Source organism: Pongo abelii, chromosome 4 (genome assembly GCF_028885655.2).
Source record: "Pongo abelii isolate AG06213 chromosome 4, NHGRI_mPonAbe1-v2.0_pri, whole genome shotgun sequence".
Lineage (NCBI taxonomy): Eukaryota > Metazoa > Chordata > Mammalia > Primates > Hominidae > Pongo > Pongo abelii.
Genome location: NC_071989.2, coordinates 118,572,175 through 118,588,644, shown reverse-complemented (window position 1 = coordinate 118,588,644; position 16,470 = coordinate 118,572,175). Strand labels below are relative to the sequence as shown.

At 33.7% G+C, this 16,470-nt stretch overlaps 1 protein-coding gene across 13 annotated transcripts in view; it reads left to right on the top strand.

The window, feature by feature from the left end:
• TMEM232 (transmembrane protein 232) overlaps positions 1 to 16,470 on the top strand; it is a 332,283-nt gene that overhangs the window by 204,752 nt on the left and 111,061 nt on the right. The gene's annotated exons all lie outside the window — the stretch shown is intronic.

Below are 16,470 nucleotides of genomic sequence, written 5' to 3'. Positions count from 1 at the left end.
ACAGACCCTGTTTTACATTGTAGATCTCTTAGTAAAGCTTTAATCAAGACAGAAACTTTTATTTACTTTTTAACCCAAGTCATTTGAAGAGTATATTGTTATATTTTTTCCTAGTAATTTTAATACATTTACTATAAAGTCATCTTTCCTTGTATTTTTAATAATTCATTTTTTGATATGTTCAGTGCTGTATTGAGCAATTCATTCCTGATAGGCTGTGATTGATTGATTAATAGATGGCGCACTGATTTTGATTTTGCCATTCTGGATTTTTGTTGTTGTTGTTCATTGTACCTGGTATATATTGTTTTATACATTACGTCTGATTGGCTTTGCCTTTGTGTCTTTTTACAATCTAATGTAAGAGCCTTTTGTTCCTGGCTTAGAGGAATTTAACCCAGTGAATAAACTTACCTGGACTAAATAGTTGCTGAAAATGCATCTGTAAATTTAAACTTAACTGTAAATTTTATTCAATTCCTGAATATATACTTTCTTATGTATTTATTCTTATTTATTTTTCACTTGACTAAGGTATTATCAAGTGTTTTAAATACCTGCTCCATATTTGAAAATATGTTGTATTCGCCTCCACAAATGAGAAGTAATTTGGATTAATATGTAAACTCACTTATCCTTTATAACTATTGCCACAGTATATTACTGTGTTTGCAAAGTCCAGTAGAATATGTGATTCTCTTTCCTTTGTATGATCTCTCCACTTTGTTAAGAAATCTTGTACATGTTCTCTTTCACAAAAAATGCTCCAAATTTCTATACATTAAAGTTAGAAAGTTTAAAGCCTCTTTAGATTATAGACCCTTCTTTCCCTGATTTACCCCCCATCCCTCCCTATCCTAGGTAATAACATCAGTAATTTCTTGTGTATCCTTTCAGGGTCTATAAAATGCAAATATAATACATTATTAGTATTTTTAATTTTTTCCCATTCATTTTAAAATGAAGATTAGCATAGTAAACATAATTTTGGCATCTTGCATTTGTCATTTAGTATCATTTCAGATAAATTTTTCCATTCCAGTACATGGAGAATTTTCTAGTTATTATCATTTTTTAAACAGACAAGTTTTCCTTATTATGGATATAGCATAATTTATTTAACCAGTTTTCTATTGGTTGGCCTTCGGGTTGTTTTAGATTTCCTTTGTACTAAACACAGTGCCACAAAGAATAACCATTTACATATATCTTTTAACATGTGGAAGAATACCTGCAGGATAAATTCTCAGAAGTGTAATTTCTGGGTCAAAGTATATATGCCTTTGTAATGTTGTTACATATTTCCAAATGCCTTTCAGAGGAGTTGTGCAAGTTTATATCCCCACCAGCAATATATAAAAGTGCCTGTTTTTCTTTAGTCTTCCCAACAGAGTGTGTTGACAACATTTGGGTTTTAACAATCTGAGAGGTAAAATATGATTTCTAAATACAGTGTAATTTTTAACATTTTAATTTTCTTAAGGTAAGTAGTTTGAACACTTTTTGTATGTTTACAGAGCCTTTTGTTTTTTCTTTATTTGGAAATTATTTCTTTTGCCCATTTTTTATTGGATTTTTGTCTATACAAAAACCCAGGACTATATATCTATTAATCTATGTGACTCTGTCTATGGTAAGAGCTACAAATACTTATTGTTTCTCATCTTTTTTTTTAAATTTAGCTTATAGCATTTTTTTGCCATATAGTCATTTTTCTATGTAATAGAATGTATTTATTAATTTTCCTCTGTGGTTTATGGGATTTTGTTCTGTTTATGAAAAGTCTTTTTCACCGTAAGATTAAAATTGACAAAATTTGACAAAATGTGACCAACATTATCTTTGACTATTTTTAAGGATTTTTTATGTACATTGTAAGTATTGGTCTGTTTGAATTTTTTTTTTTTTTTTTTTTTTTTTTGGTGTATGGTGTGAGGTGTAGATCCATCTGCCTATTCACTTGTCTCAAAAATATTTATTGTGTCATCCATGTTCCCTTAACACTTTTCCTGATTTTAGTTGCCAACTTTTTCAAATACTAAATTCCCATTTCTTTTTGTGTCTAATTCTGAATTTTTTATTCTAGTCCTTTATTCTAAGCTATTCTAACCATGAGCCTATATTTGGACTGTATAATACATTTTAATATATAGTTTTAATGATTTTCTTATATATTTAATGTAATTGGGCTAGTTCTATATTGCTAGTGCTTTTCAACGTTTTCCTAGCTATTTTGTTTATTCATTTTTATATTAAATTTAGAATTAGCTTGTCTACTTCTAACAAGCTAGTTGTAAATTTACTTGTATCACTTAAAAAAATTAACTTTAGAAAAATTAACACTCCATGATGTTGAGATATAGTATCTCTAACAATATGGCATGTATTTCCATATATTCAATATTTCTTTTGAGTTCTTCAGTCGTGTTAAAATGTTTTCATATATGCCTTGCATTTTTCTTATGTTTATTTATAGGTACTTTATCTCTTTTGTTGCTAATATAAATTAATTTTTGCTCCAAATGTAGCTTCTCATAGGTTGCCCTTATATATTTTCAAAGCTATTGCTTTCTGTGGATTAATTTTGCACTCTACTAACTTGGTAAATTCACTCATTGAATTTAAGTTTTCTAGATTCACAATTCTGTCAGATATAAATCATTTATTTTCTCTATCCTGATTTTTATACTTTAACTCTTTTCCTTTTATGTATTTTATCAGCTGAGTATGCCTAGTAAAATATTGATGAAAAATAGTGAGGATGGGCTTTTTTTTTTTTTTTTCTTTTCCTTATTGTTACGAAAAAATCTTCTAGTGTTTTCCAGTTAATCATGATGCTGGCTTTAGGAATGAGAAAGATGCATTTTCTTATGTTCATTAAGCAGTTTTATATAAAAAAATTGGGCTGTTTATAAGAAACTCATTTTAGATTTAAGGACATGTAGGCTAAAATTGAAGATATGGAAAATGACATTTCTTGCAAATGCTAACCAAAAGAGAGCAGGGGTGGCTATACTTACATTAGATAAAATAGACATTAGGTGAGAAAGTGTTGCAAAAAACAGAGATCATTATATAATGATAAAAGGATCAATTAACTAGAAAGATATAACAATTATAGATATATATGTACCCAACATAAGAGCATCTAAATATATAAATCAAATATTGAAAGAATTGGAGAAATAGCAATACAAAATATTAGAAGATATCAATACCCCACATTCAATAATGGATAAAACAAGCAGCTAGAAGAACAATAAGCAAACATTGAACTTTAACAACAGTATAGACCAAATGGACCTAATGGACATTGCTTCGACTCAACAGCAGCAGCATACACACTCATCTCACGTGCCACAGAACTTTCTCCAGCATGGATCACACGTTAGGTCACAAGCAAGTCTTAACAAATTCAAAAAGATAGAATTATATCAAGTTTATCTTCCAATCAAAAACATTCACAACTATGTAGAATTTCTTTCTCTTTCTTTCTTTCTTTCTCTTTCTTTCTTTCTCTCTTTCTCTCTCTCTCTCCTTCCTTCCTTCCTTCTTTCTTCCTTTCTTTCTTTTTCTTTCTCCCTCTCTCTCTTTTCCTTTTTTTTTTTTTTTTTTTTTTTGAGACTGAGTCTTGCTCTGACACCCAAGCTGGAGTGCAGTGGTGGATTTCAGCTTACCGCAACCTCCACCTCCTGGTTCAAGCGATTCTTAGGCCTCAGCCTCCCGAATAGCTGGGACTATAGGCATGCACCACCATGCCTGGCTAATTTTTGTATTTTCAGTAGAGACGGGGTTTCACCATATTGGTCAGGCTGGTCTCGAACTCCTGAACTCGTGATCCACCTGCCTCTACCTCCGAAACTGTTGGGATTACAGGCGTGAGCCACCAGGCCCAGCCCCCTTTTTTTTTTTCTTTTTTTTTTTTTTTTTTTACCAACTCTTTGTCACCCAGGCTAGAGTGCCGTGGTGTAGACATGGCTCACTGCAGCATTGACCTCTTGGGCTCAAGCAATATTCCCACCTCAACCTCCTGAGTAGCTGGGACCACAGGTGCATGACACTACACTCAGCTAGATTTTTTTAAAAATTTATTTTTGTAGAGACAGGGCCTACTTATATTGCCCAGGGTAGTCTCAAACTCCTGGGCTCAAGCAGTTCTCCTCCTTTGACCTCCTAAACTGCTGGGATTATAAGCATGATTCGCCATTCCAGGTCTTTATGTAGAAAGTAAACAACACACTTTTGAGAAGCCCTCGTTTCGAAGAATAAATTTTTTAAAATTAGGCAATACCTTGAGTAAAATGAAAATGAAAACAAAACATACTAAAACTTATGGATGGAGCAAAAGCAGTACTAAGAGGGATATTTATTTTTGTTAAATGCATTAAAAAAGAAAAATCTCAAATAACCTAAATTTACACCTCAAGGACTTAGAAAAAGAAGAAAAAATTAAGCTCAAAGTTAGCGGAAGGAAAGAAATAACAAGATTAGAGCAGAAATGAAGGAAATAGACAATTTTCAAAACAAGGAAAAAGTCAAAAGAGTTAGTTTTTTGAAAAGGTGAAATTGTCAACCTCTTGGTATTCTAAGAGAAAGGAGAGAAGATGAAAATGAATCAGAAATGAAAGAAGAGACACGACAGTTGATGCCACAGAAATATAAGGATCTTAAGAGACAGCTATGAACAATTACATGCCAATAAACTGGAAAACCCAGAAGAAATGGATACATTCCTAGAAACATAAAACCTACCAAGACTAAATCATATAGTAATACAAAGTCTGAACATACTTATAACTACTATGGAGATTGAATCCGTAAATAAAAAACTTCCCAGTGATGAAAAGCCCTTGCCCAGTGCCTTCATTGGTGAATCCTACTAAACATCTGAACAATTAAAGCCAACATTTCTCAAGCTCCTCCAAAAATTGAAGAGGAGGGAAAGCTTCCAACTAGTTTAAGTGACCAGCTTTATCCTGATACCAAAGCCAGACAAAGACACCACAGGAAAATTATACACCAATAACTTTTATGAATATAGATGCAAAAATCCTCAACAAAATACTAACAGAATCCAGAAGCATCTTAAAATACTCATACATCATGACTAAAGGGGTTTTATCCCTGCAATGCAAGGAGGACGGTTCAACATACAAAAATCTATTAATGTTATATACCACATTTACAGAATGAAAAATAAAAATTATGTAATAATCTCGACAGGTGCTGAAAAGGCATTTGACAATATTCAACACCATCTTATGATAAAAACTATCAACAAATTTAGAATAAAAGGAATATACCTCGACATAATAAAGGCCATATATGTAAAGTCCACAGCTAACATCATACTTGATAGTGAAAAACTGAATGTTTTCCTTCTAAGATCAGAAATAATACAAGGATTCCATTCTTGCTATTTCTGTTCAAAACAAGAAGTCCTAGCTTGAATAATTAGACAAGAAAAAATAAAAGGCATCCATATCAGAATGTAAGAAGTAAAACTGTCCCTGTTTTCAGGTGATATGACCTTATACATATGTAACCGTAGAGACTCCACCAAAAAACTGTTAGAAGTAATAAATGAATTCAGTAAAGTTCCAGGATACAGAGTCAACAAATAAAATCTGTTACATATCTGTACATTAACAGTGAGCTATATGATAGATAAATGAGGAAAACAGTTACATTTACAATAGTATGAAAAAGAATAAAATACTTGGGAATAAACTTAAATAAGGATGTAAAAGCCTTCTAGATTGAAAACTACAAAACCTTGGTGAAATAAAGAATACATAAATGAATGGCATTTTGTATTCATGCATTGAAAGAATCTTGCTAAAATGTTCACAGATTCAATGCAATCAAAATCACAATGGCATTTTCTAAATAAATAGAAATAATTTTGAAATTCATATGGGAACACAAAACATTGTGAATAGCCAAATCAATCTTGAGAAGGAAGAATATACCTGCAGGCATCACACTTTCTGATTTCAAAATACATTACAAAGCTACTGTAATTAAAAGAGTATGGTATTAGCATAAAGACAGATGTATAGACTAATGAAACAGACCAGAAATAAATTCATGACCAGAAATAAATGGTCAACTGACCATTGACAAGGTTTCCAAGAATATATAACAGAGAAAGAAGATTCTCTTCAATAAATGGTGCTAGGAAAGCTGGATATCCACATGTGTAAGAATGAAATTGAACTCTTATACCAAGCACAAAAAGCAGATCCAAATGGCTTAAAGACTTAAATGTAAGACATGAAACTCTAAAAATCCTAGAAAGCGGCAAAGGAGGAAAACTTCTTGACATTGATCATTACAATGTTTTCTTGAATATGACACCAAAACTGCGGTGACAAAAACAATTAGACTACATCAAACTGAAAGTCTAATGCAAAGCAAAATAAACAATCAACAAAGTTAAAAGTCATCTACAGATTAGGAGAAAATATTTGCAAACCATATATATAACAAAGGTTTAATTTCCAAATATATAAGGAATTCCTTCAATTCCATAGCCAAAAAACTCTCAGGTCTACTAAAAATAGGTTAAAAACTTGAATAGATATTTTTCTAAAGAAGACATATAATTGGCAGTAAGTGTATACGACAATGTTCAATGTCAGTGATCATCAGGGTATTCCATGAGAGAGAAAGGTCTTGGGGGATGAGAGGTCACCTGAAGAGAAAGGCCACATAGAAAAGAATCCGTGCCCCAGCTGGCAGCCCACAACAAGGCCTTAGACGTGCTAGGAAGCCATCTTGGACTATACAGCCTAGCCCAGCTCTCAGCTTAATGCACCTGCATCAATGAGCTCAGCCAATACTGTTTAGTGTGTAGATTAGCAATCCCCAGTGAGCCCTACCCAAATTCCTCACTCACAGAGTTGGAACAGCAGATCATTATTCTATTATTATTATTTTTTGAAATGGAGTTTTGTGCTTGTTACCCAGGCTGGAGTGCCATGGTGCAATCTTAGCTTACCGCAACCTCTGTCTCTTGGGTTCAAGCGATTCTCCTGCCTCAGCCTCCTGAGTAGCTGGGATTATAGGCATGCGACACCATGCCTGGCTAATTTTGTATTTTTAGTAGAAATGGGGTTTCTCCATGTTGGTCAAGTTGGTCTCGACCACCGATCTCAGGTGATCCACCCGTCTTGGCCTCCCAAAGTGCTGGGAATACAGGCATGAGCCACCACGCCCAGACCATTATTATTTTAAGTCACTAAATTTTGGGATGTTTCTCAAGCAGCAATACAGGATGAAACAAAACTCTTCTTAATTATTATATAATAGTCTAATAGTGTCCTGTTAGATCCTCTTGTTAATGATTGATCTAAAAATTTTTCATCAGTAGTCTTAAGTAATATTTGTTTATAATTGTGTATGTCTTTTTTAATCTTTGTCAAGTTTTGCTATCATTGTTATTCTTTGGAAGTTTTCTTTTTTTTCTGTATTCTAAAATAATTTCAGAAGTTCAGAATGATCTACTCTTTGAAGCTATGGTAGAATTCCCTCTTTTTAAATTTTTAATTCTTATGAATACATGCTAGCTGTACATAATTATGGAGTATATGTGATATTTTAAAACAAGCATACAATATGTAATGATCAAATCAGAGTAATTAGGGCATCTGTCACTCTTTGTGTTAGGAACATTCCAACTCCACCCTTTTATTTTGAAATATACAATAAATTATTAATTATAGTTACCCTATTGTGCTACTGAACATCAGATTTTCCTCCTCCTAATTCCCTCTCTCTCTCTCTCTCTCTCTCTATATATATATATATATATATATAAAACTATTAACCCTCTTCTCTTTATCCCTCCCTCCCTCTTCACTCTTCACTACTCCTCCTGACTTCTGGTAGCCATCATTCTATTCTCCATCTCCATGAGTTCAATATTTATTTAGCTTCTGAATATGAATGAGAACATGTAGTATATGTCTTTCTGGCCTGGCTTATTTAATTTAACATAATATCCTCTGGTTCCCTCCATGTTGTTGCAAATGACAGGATTTCATTCATTTTTATAGGTGAATAATATTACATTGTGTATATATACCACATTTCCTTGATTTGTTCATCTATTGATGGACATTTGGGTTGATTCCAAATTTGGGCTATTGTAACAGTACTGTGATAAACATGGGAGTGCAATATTCCTTTGATATACTGATTTTCTTTCTTTTGGGTATATACCCAACAGTGGGATTGATGAAACATACAGTGGTTTTGTTTTTGTTTTTTTGAGGAACCTCCATACTGTTCTCCATAGTGGCTGTACTAATTTATATTTCTTCCAACAATCCATGAGTGTTCCCCTTTCTCCACATCCTCGCCAACATTCCTCATTACCTGTCTTTTGAATAGAAGCCAGTTTACGTGGGATGAGATGATATCTCATTGTCATTTTAATTTGAATTTCTGTGATGATTAGTGATGTTGAACATTAATTGTCAGTACCTTATGCTTCTTCTAAAGTAGTTCTTTGTCAAATTTTTATTTTTTCCATGGCTGTTGACAAGATTGATATTCAGCCCAAATGCACATGTACGGCTACATTCTGTTTTGATTGTTGCAAGTCCTTCCTTAAAATCATCTAGAATATCAATCCTGAATATCAGTCTATTTAGATCTTTCTCTTTCTTAAGTCAATTTTTAAAAATTATATTTTCTTTGAATATTATTTATTTCATCCCATTTTTCAGAATTTATTTGGCCATAATTGAACAATGTAGTCCATTGTGGTCCTGTAATTCTTTCTGTTTCTGTATTATTCTGCCCTTAACCAATTCTTATTTTGTGTATTTGAATTTTGTTCTTTTTATTCACCTTAGCTAGTTTAGCTAGATGCTAAAACTATTTTATTTGTTTTTTTTTTCAATGAACCAGCTTCTAGATTCTAACTCATGTATTTTTGTGCTTATTTGTATGAGTTTGTTACTTCTTTGGTCTATTTTGTGGTTCATTTGCTAATTTCTTGAAGAAGGTGCTAAATCATGTGGGAAAGTTTCTTCTTTGGCATTTGTCTAAATCATTATTTAAGTTCCAAAATCATATGAGTGTTGCTGCCAAAAGGCACACTTTATTGCAGCTGTAATAATTGAGTGCAGCAAGGCTGATGGGCAGGCTTTCCTTTGTGTACACAGTCAACAGAAAAATGCTTGAGTTTTGAAATCGTTTTAAGCATTTTTTTTCAAGAATTCTAAAATCAGTGAGGAAGACATATAGATTTGGGGTTAAGGATCACACAGCCTGGCTTTAGTAGTCTTGTGTGCAGAAATAAATATTGCAAAAATACTTCAGTATATTTCATACATTTTTGTAAAATTGTAACACAATCAAGATACGATGAAAATGGCAGTTCTGATTGGCCTGGGTATTGGCATGTAGAGTCTCCAGATGTGTTCTGTATATTCCAAAGGACAGACATGGAGGAATAATTCATCTGGAGCCACAGAGAGGACGTTAAAGTGTACTTTGGTTTTGTGTCATGGACAGTTGAAGAAAGGGATAGCAAAAAATAAACTGGAAAAATAGAAAAAAAATCAATGTTAACAAAAGCAGATTAAGAAAAAGCAAGGGAAAGTGTATACAGATGATGATAAAAAGCCAGATGGAGATCAATATTGCCTGCTGGGACACAAGACATGAAAGAGAGAGAGAGAGGGGAGAGAGAGAGAGAGTAGACATAGAGGAAATATGTGAAAAAATAGCAAATGGAGAAATAAGAGCAATAAGCGAAATAAAGTTAAAAGATAAAAGGAAAGAGAAAAGATATGAGGGAAGAGACATACTGAGGATGAAAGGTACAAGTAAAAGGATGTGCACAGGGTTAGGGAGAAGGGAAAAACAATATGCAAAGTCAGAGAAGAGTGAGACAAAAAAGTCCTGTGGGCTTTGAGGGATTAGTAAATTAAACTTCTCTTTCAGAGCCTGCAGTTCATTAAATAAATGGCAATCATACATCACTGGTCTTAGAAAAAATGCTGTCTGCTTATCCAGTTTTTCACAGTTCATTGCAGACTCTAGCAATTAAAATTAGAATGTCTCCTCCCCGAATGAGAATGCTTCAGCAGCACAGCAAGCTGATACTTCCTCTAGCAAGAGTTACCTCAGTGTTGTTTCATGGAGCAGCATTCCCACTGCACCATTCACATAGTCTATGTGAATGGGACTCCCTGCAGTTGTGCATACTGTCAGCTCTAGTTAGGGGCTAATCTCTGGGTAAAACAGAGGTGAATGGAATGGAGCTACAGCTTGGTGACAACAAGACAAGCCTAGATCAGGCCTGGCTAAACAGTCTTTCCTTTCTTATTGGGAGTATGGATTATACCTGCTTTTTTGTAAGTTGTGTAAAAGCAAATTTAAATCTAAGCTATGCATTGAAGAAATTTCTCTGGTTGACTAAACATTAACTTCAGGAAATTGTGTTTCATCCTTTTTGCTTGATTCTCTGTCTAAACAAAAGTTCCATAGCTAGCTCCCTTTGTTAGTTCTTCTCCAGCTTCTAGGCTCCCAAATCGAATTGATAGAGTGAATCAACACCTGAGCATGCTGAAACCCCACAGGTCTAAATACAAAGACATAATTTAAATCGTACAGTTCTTTTTCATCCCTGAAAGGTCTTTATTCATAGTGCCACATCACCGATTCCTCATTTAGTGTGCCTAGATATCTCCATTTTGTGTTTTCAACAAGTGGAAATGTGAAAGACAGCAAGAAGCCAACATATAAGGACTCCTATAGAAGGTGGGGCACATTTAAAAGGGCAGAGAACAGGAAAATTAAGACAATGTTTCTTTATTGTCTGGGAGGACTAGAGCATGCTTGTTTCAGTGTGAAAATCTGAAAATTTTCTAGAAAGGAGAGGATGAGAACTTACTTGTTAATGAAGTATCTGCTACATCTTATGACCCATAATTTTTTCCAAAAAATATTTCCTTGTGTTTGTAGCCTATAGATTGTTTTTAAAAATAATTTTGTCTTTAATATGTCTATAAACACATGTTTTGCTCTGAATGGCTTGCAGGTTTGACTTTTTTTCTTTATGTAATTTTTCAGAAGAAAATTGATCATTTTGCTTTTGCATGTTGAATTTTTTTTACTTTTCTTTAAGCTAGTGGAACATGTTGTTGGATGCATGCTCTTTTTGCCCCTCAGCATTTTTTTAAAAATATAAAAAAATCATTGTGGTTCTTTATCATAAAAGTTATAGACCAAAAAAATAGGTATATAATAGTTCTACTTCAAAGCATAGTATTTCTCTCTTCTCTATTTGTCAGTAAAACGATCTCAAGTTTACCTTAAGGCTGAGAATTTAGAACTATGAAGATCAAATTTTAAAAACCCAATTCCCACATCTATACTTTCTTACTTCTGAGGTTTCTCATAAGTGTATTTTCTAAGCTTATGCCTCGAATCTCTAAAATCTCATAAACAACTAATTATTTGCATATATATAAAGACTAGGAGAACATTAACAAAACTTTATTCATGCTTAGTTTGTTCAAATTTTTATGTTAAAGAATATTCATCAAACTAGCACCTGGAAGAGAGCCCAGGTAGTGCTAGTAAGAATGAACTGAGAACATTTGTTGTCATTTAGGCAGAAGATTTTACACAGCTGACTTTACAGGAAGGGCATACCCAAGGCTAGTGCTCCTCCTCTGCAGCTTCCTTTATAAAAGGAGCTGGTGCCCTAGTAGTAGAAGCAGGAGTAGCTAACATTTACTGAATGGTGGAAAGATGGGAAAGGTAAGTGCTGTAATGCCCCATGAAATAGGTTAGGAATAGGCTTTATTGGAGAGGCTTAGAAGTCAGCCGTTAGCAGAAAGAAGTACATGGTTTACCTTTTGAATTATCCCATTGATTAGGGGTGCTGGAGTTTGGGGAAGCATTTGGACATTCACTGGGTTTGTATCTCAAAGGGAGAGTGCCTGACTGCTACTCTACCTTCTTATAAGAGTGTAAACTCCTTTTCAGTGGAGAAATAAATGTTTTGGGCTCTGTTATCAAACCATCATCAATCAGTTAGGTATCATCTAAGGGAAGGGATGATGGAAATGCCAGCTGCCCAGAACCTGGAGGCCTTAAGAGGTGCTCTTAATGGCTGTAAAGAAAGCATTGAATCATTGGGAAGTTGGGTTCAGGAGAAGAAACTCCACAAAATGGGAGATTCTTAAGACCCTGAGTTCTAGGTAGCACGTTGCCAGACAATCCAAGATGATCAATTTTGTTTGCCACCCCATGGGAGTGCATTTTATAAGCAGGGCACTATGTGAAGCACTACCCTTAGATGGAGTTATCATTATTTCCTTCATTTATAGACATGGATATTGAGTTTTGATGAGGTTAATTAGTGCAAGGATTTGCAACAATAAGTTCAGAAATTTGAATTTAAACAAAGGCATTCTGACTCTCGTGTTCACTGTGCTGTTTTCTTCTCCCTCATATGAACTTTATCTGATACCTAAGCCTTGAGCAATTGTTTAAAAATATGTTCAAACAAACAATTCTTTTTCATTTTCTGCCTTATGATTTTTAGAACTTGATTTTCATTAAGGAACTTATTTTTTCTAGGCCTTGAACCTCTCTACTTAATTTTAGGAAATTTATATCAAAGAAGAGTCACTTTCTAGTAAGTCTAGTAAGTACATATAGAGAGAGCTTAAATAGAAGAGGGCCCCCAAAATAGACTTGGCCTCTTATTTAATATTGTCTGGGCTTGACCGTGCCCCTAGGATGCCTAAGTAAAACGCCTTAAACCAATCTGTCTTGTTCTGTTTCATGAAGGAAAAAAAGTAAAAAGTCTGTGCTTCCTTCACACTATGTGAAATATGCTTATTTTATAGGTTTTTTTCTGATTGATTTAAAATAAGTTACTTAGCTTCTCTGAGCCTTAGGCTTCTAATATTTAAAAATTAAAAAGCTATACATTGCTCTAAGATTTGTCTTGAGGATACAGAAAAAGAAGGTAGATAAAGAGCCTGGACATGTCAGTTGCTTATCCTTTTGTTCCATAATTTACTAGATGTTCTAAAATATTTATTTTCTTTAGAATATAATATTTAATTCTTAGTAAGATTGTGATAACTAATAAGTGGAAGGTTTACATTTTTGTGCTTTTTTTTTAAGCTGTGAATTGCTACTGGCAACTTTTCAAGAGAACATACGGGTTCATGATGATTTCCTTTTTGGTTATTTTATGTTTCCCTTCCTGCTTCTAGTTATTTAATTTAAAAGCAATTCATTTCTGGTTTTGACTATGCCAGACATGTATTTCAGGGGTATGGTGATAAGACATAGTATGAAAGAAAATGTTGATTGTCAGCATTTCTGGTCACAGTTGTTAGCTTCAGAGAGATAAAGAACATTGAATGGTTCCTCAGAGGTGGGCTTCTATTTATTGAGCCTTTGTGAAATAATTGAGTTTAAATAAATGGGTTGGATCATTGGCTTTAGATCAGTTAAAGTGTTAAAATGCTCAGAGATTGGGAGTGCAGATATCTCTTTGGCATACTGATTTTATTTCTTCTGAATATATACTCAAAATATTAGGTTGGTGCAAACCTAATTGCAATTTTTGCAATTTTTTTAAGTAATTGCAAAAACTGTAATTACTTTTGCACCAACCGAATACAACTGCCATATCATATGATAGTTCTATTTCTAATTTATTGAGGAACTTCCATACTATTTTTCATAATAGATATACCAAGTTACATTTTCACCAATAATGTATAAGCATTCCCTTTTCTCCATATCCCCATCAACACTTATCTTTTGTATTTTGTCTTTTTTAATATCCATCTTCACAAGTATGAGTTAATACCTGTAGTTTTGATTTGCATTTCCCTGATGATTAGTGATGTTCTGAACCTTTTCATATACCTACCTGTTGGCCATTTGTGTGATTTCCTTAGAAAAATGTCTATTCAGTTCCTTTGTTGACTTTTTACTTGGGTTACTTGGGTTTTTCCCCTTTTTTGGTGTTCTTGTGTTTTGTTCTTGTTTGGTTTTATTTGCTATTAAGTTGTATGAGTTTCTTATATATTTTAAATATTAACCACTTATTGAATATATGGTTTCCAGTTATTTTCTCCCATTCCATAGCTTATCTCTTCACTCTGTTGATTGTTTCCTTGACTTTGCAGAAGTTTTGTTTTTAGTTTAATGTAATTCCACTTATTCATTTTTGCTTTTGTTGACATTGAAGTGCTATTGGAAGCTTAGAGGTTGAATCCAACTGTTAATGCCAGAACTATGCTTCATACATCTATTTACAATATGTAACTCAGTTTATCTGCAAACTTGCCTTGGAGATAAATCAATTTCCATCTATCTGTTACATCTTCCCTCCTTTCCTGTCTTTCCATTGGTGAAACAGAACCTTGGTCTGAGCAGGAATTATGGGTGTCATCAGTGGGCAATAGCTTTAGCTTCCACTTTCACTGCCATAGCTTTATGCTTATATGACGAGTGTCTAGCTTTACTACAATCATCAACCCTAGGACTTCTCCATTCATAGTAACACGATGTGATGCAGAATCTTAAAAACAACACAGGTATTTAAATGATCTTGGTGAGATTTAAAAGCATTCTATATTTCAAATACAGATCAATTAGAATTAAAATGACAGCACTTTGGGAAGATAAAAATAATACAACAGAAAACAACAACAAGATCTACATGTTTTTGTTTTGTGCTTTGTTTTTTATGTTCTCTTTGCTCTTTCAAAGAAAGGGGGATTGTTGAGCTTGTGATGAAATATTTTTACAGTAGTTGATAAACATGCATTAACTGCTTAATTAGAATGTAAACTCTCTAAAGTGTTAGTATCCAGGGCAGAAGTTTTCAGATTTCTGTCTGCCTGTCAGGGAAATTGATGTTTCCAAGTAACTCAGCCTTCTTATAGTGGTCTCTTGCTATGGATTTAAATATAAGCAAGAAACAGACCTAATAGAGGTGATGTGTTCCTTCAGTAAGCATTAATTGAATACTTCTGTGTGAAGTCACTGTGGTAGGCTCTGGGAATATACAGAAAAAAAAACCATGCCCAACTGCATGATTGATTGGATTGTTGTCTAGAACTACTGCTCGTGACTCTAGCATGTTGGTTGTCCACCAAAAGTTATTTGGAACTTTGCACCCAAATAGTTTACTTTTCCATAAATTTATTTATTCAATAATTATTTATTGAATGCCTAATATAGGCCAGATACTATGAAAGAAAATGTCTCAGATATAGTACTGAATAAAAATTATACTTCTTCCACAATGGAACTTTCAATAAAATGTAGGAGATAGATGTTAATTAAAACCACACATATTCATGTAAAATTACGCAAAAAATGTATTAAATCTCTGTAATGATTAGTGTGACAGAGGAGAACTACATTGTGTTATAAATAGTGATGTGTCCTGAGGGAGAGGTACATGATGTATGAAGGCATGTACTGGTAGGGAGGGTTCAGGGAAGGGAGGCTATATGCCAAACAGAAGGGACAGAATGTGCAAGTTACTATGGTGCAAGGGACCATGAAGCATTTAAGGAACTAAAAACCAGTGGTATGGCTGGCTCATGAAGACCACAGAAGGAGAGGTGACCAGGATTTTCCATTTTATCTTAGGAACCGCAGTAAGCATTAAATGTGTTTTGTGTGGTAGAGTGAGGAGTGGAAGGTAATGAGTACGTGTTTGTGTTTGAGGTTGTGACATAATCAGAAATGTGAAGTACTATAGCTAAGTGACTTTGGTAAGTTATCTTCTCTAAACCTAAATGTCTTCGTATAGAAAGTGATGTAATGATAACACCTTCGTTGTTGGTTGCTTATGAGAAATTAGGTAGTCAAGTAAATGTGTTTATTACAGTACCTGGCACAAAGAAAGCACAAAAAGTTTATTATTATTACATAAATGAATATAGTATAAAATAATCTATAAATATAATATTCCAATATATTAATATAGTATTATAAGTTGGTATAATAATTACTTAATATCATTTTTCTTTTTTTTTTTAATTATACTTTAAGTTCTGGGATACATGTGCAGAGTGTGCAGGTTTGTTACATAGGTATACATATGCCATAGTGGTTTGCTCCACCCATCAACCCATCATCTACATTAGGTATTTCTCCTAATGCTATCCCTCTCCTTACTCCCCACCCCTAACAGGCCCTGGTGTGTGATGTTCCCCTCCCTGTGCCCATGTGTTCTCATTGTTCAACTCCCACTTACGAGTGAGAACATGTGTTATTTGGTTTTCTGTTCCTGTGTTAGTTTACTGAGAATGATGGTTTCCAGCTTTATCCATGTCCCTGCAAAGGACGTGAACTCATTCCCTTTTATGGCTGCATAGTAGTCCATGGTGTATATGTGCCAAATTTTCTTTATCTAGTCTGTCATTGATGGGCATTTGGGTTGTCTCCAAGTCATTG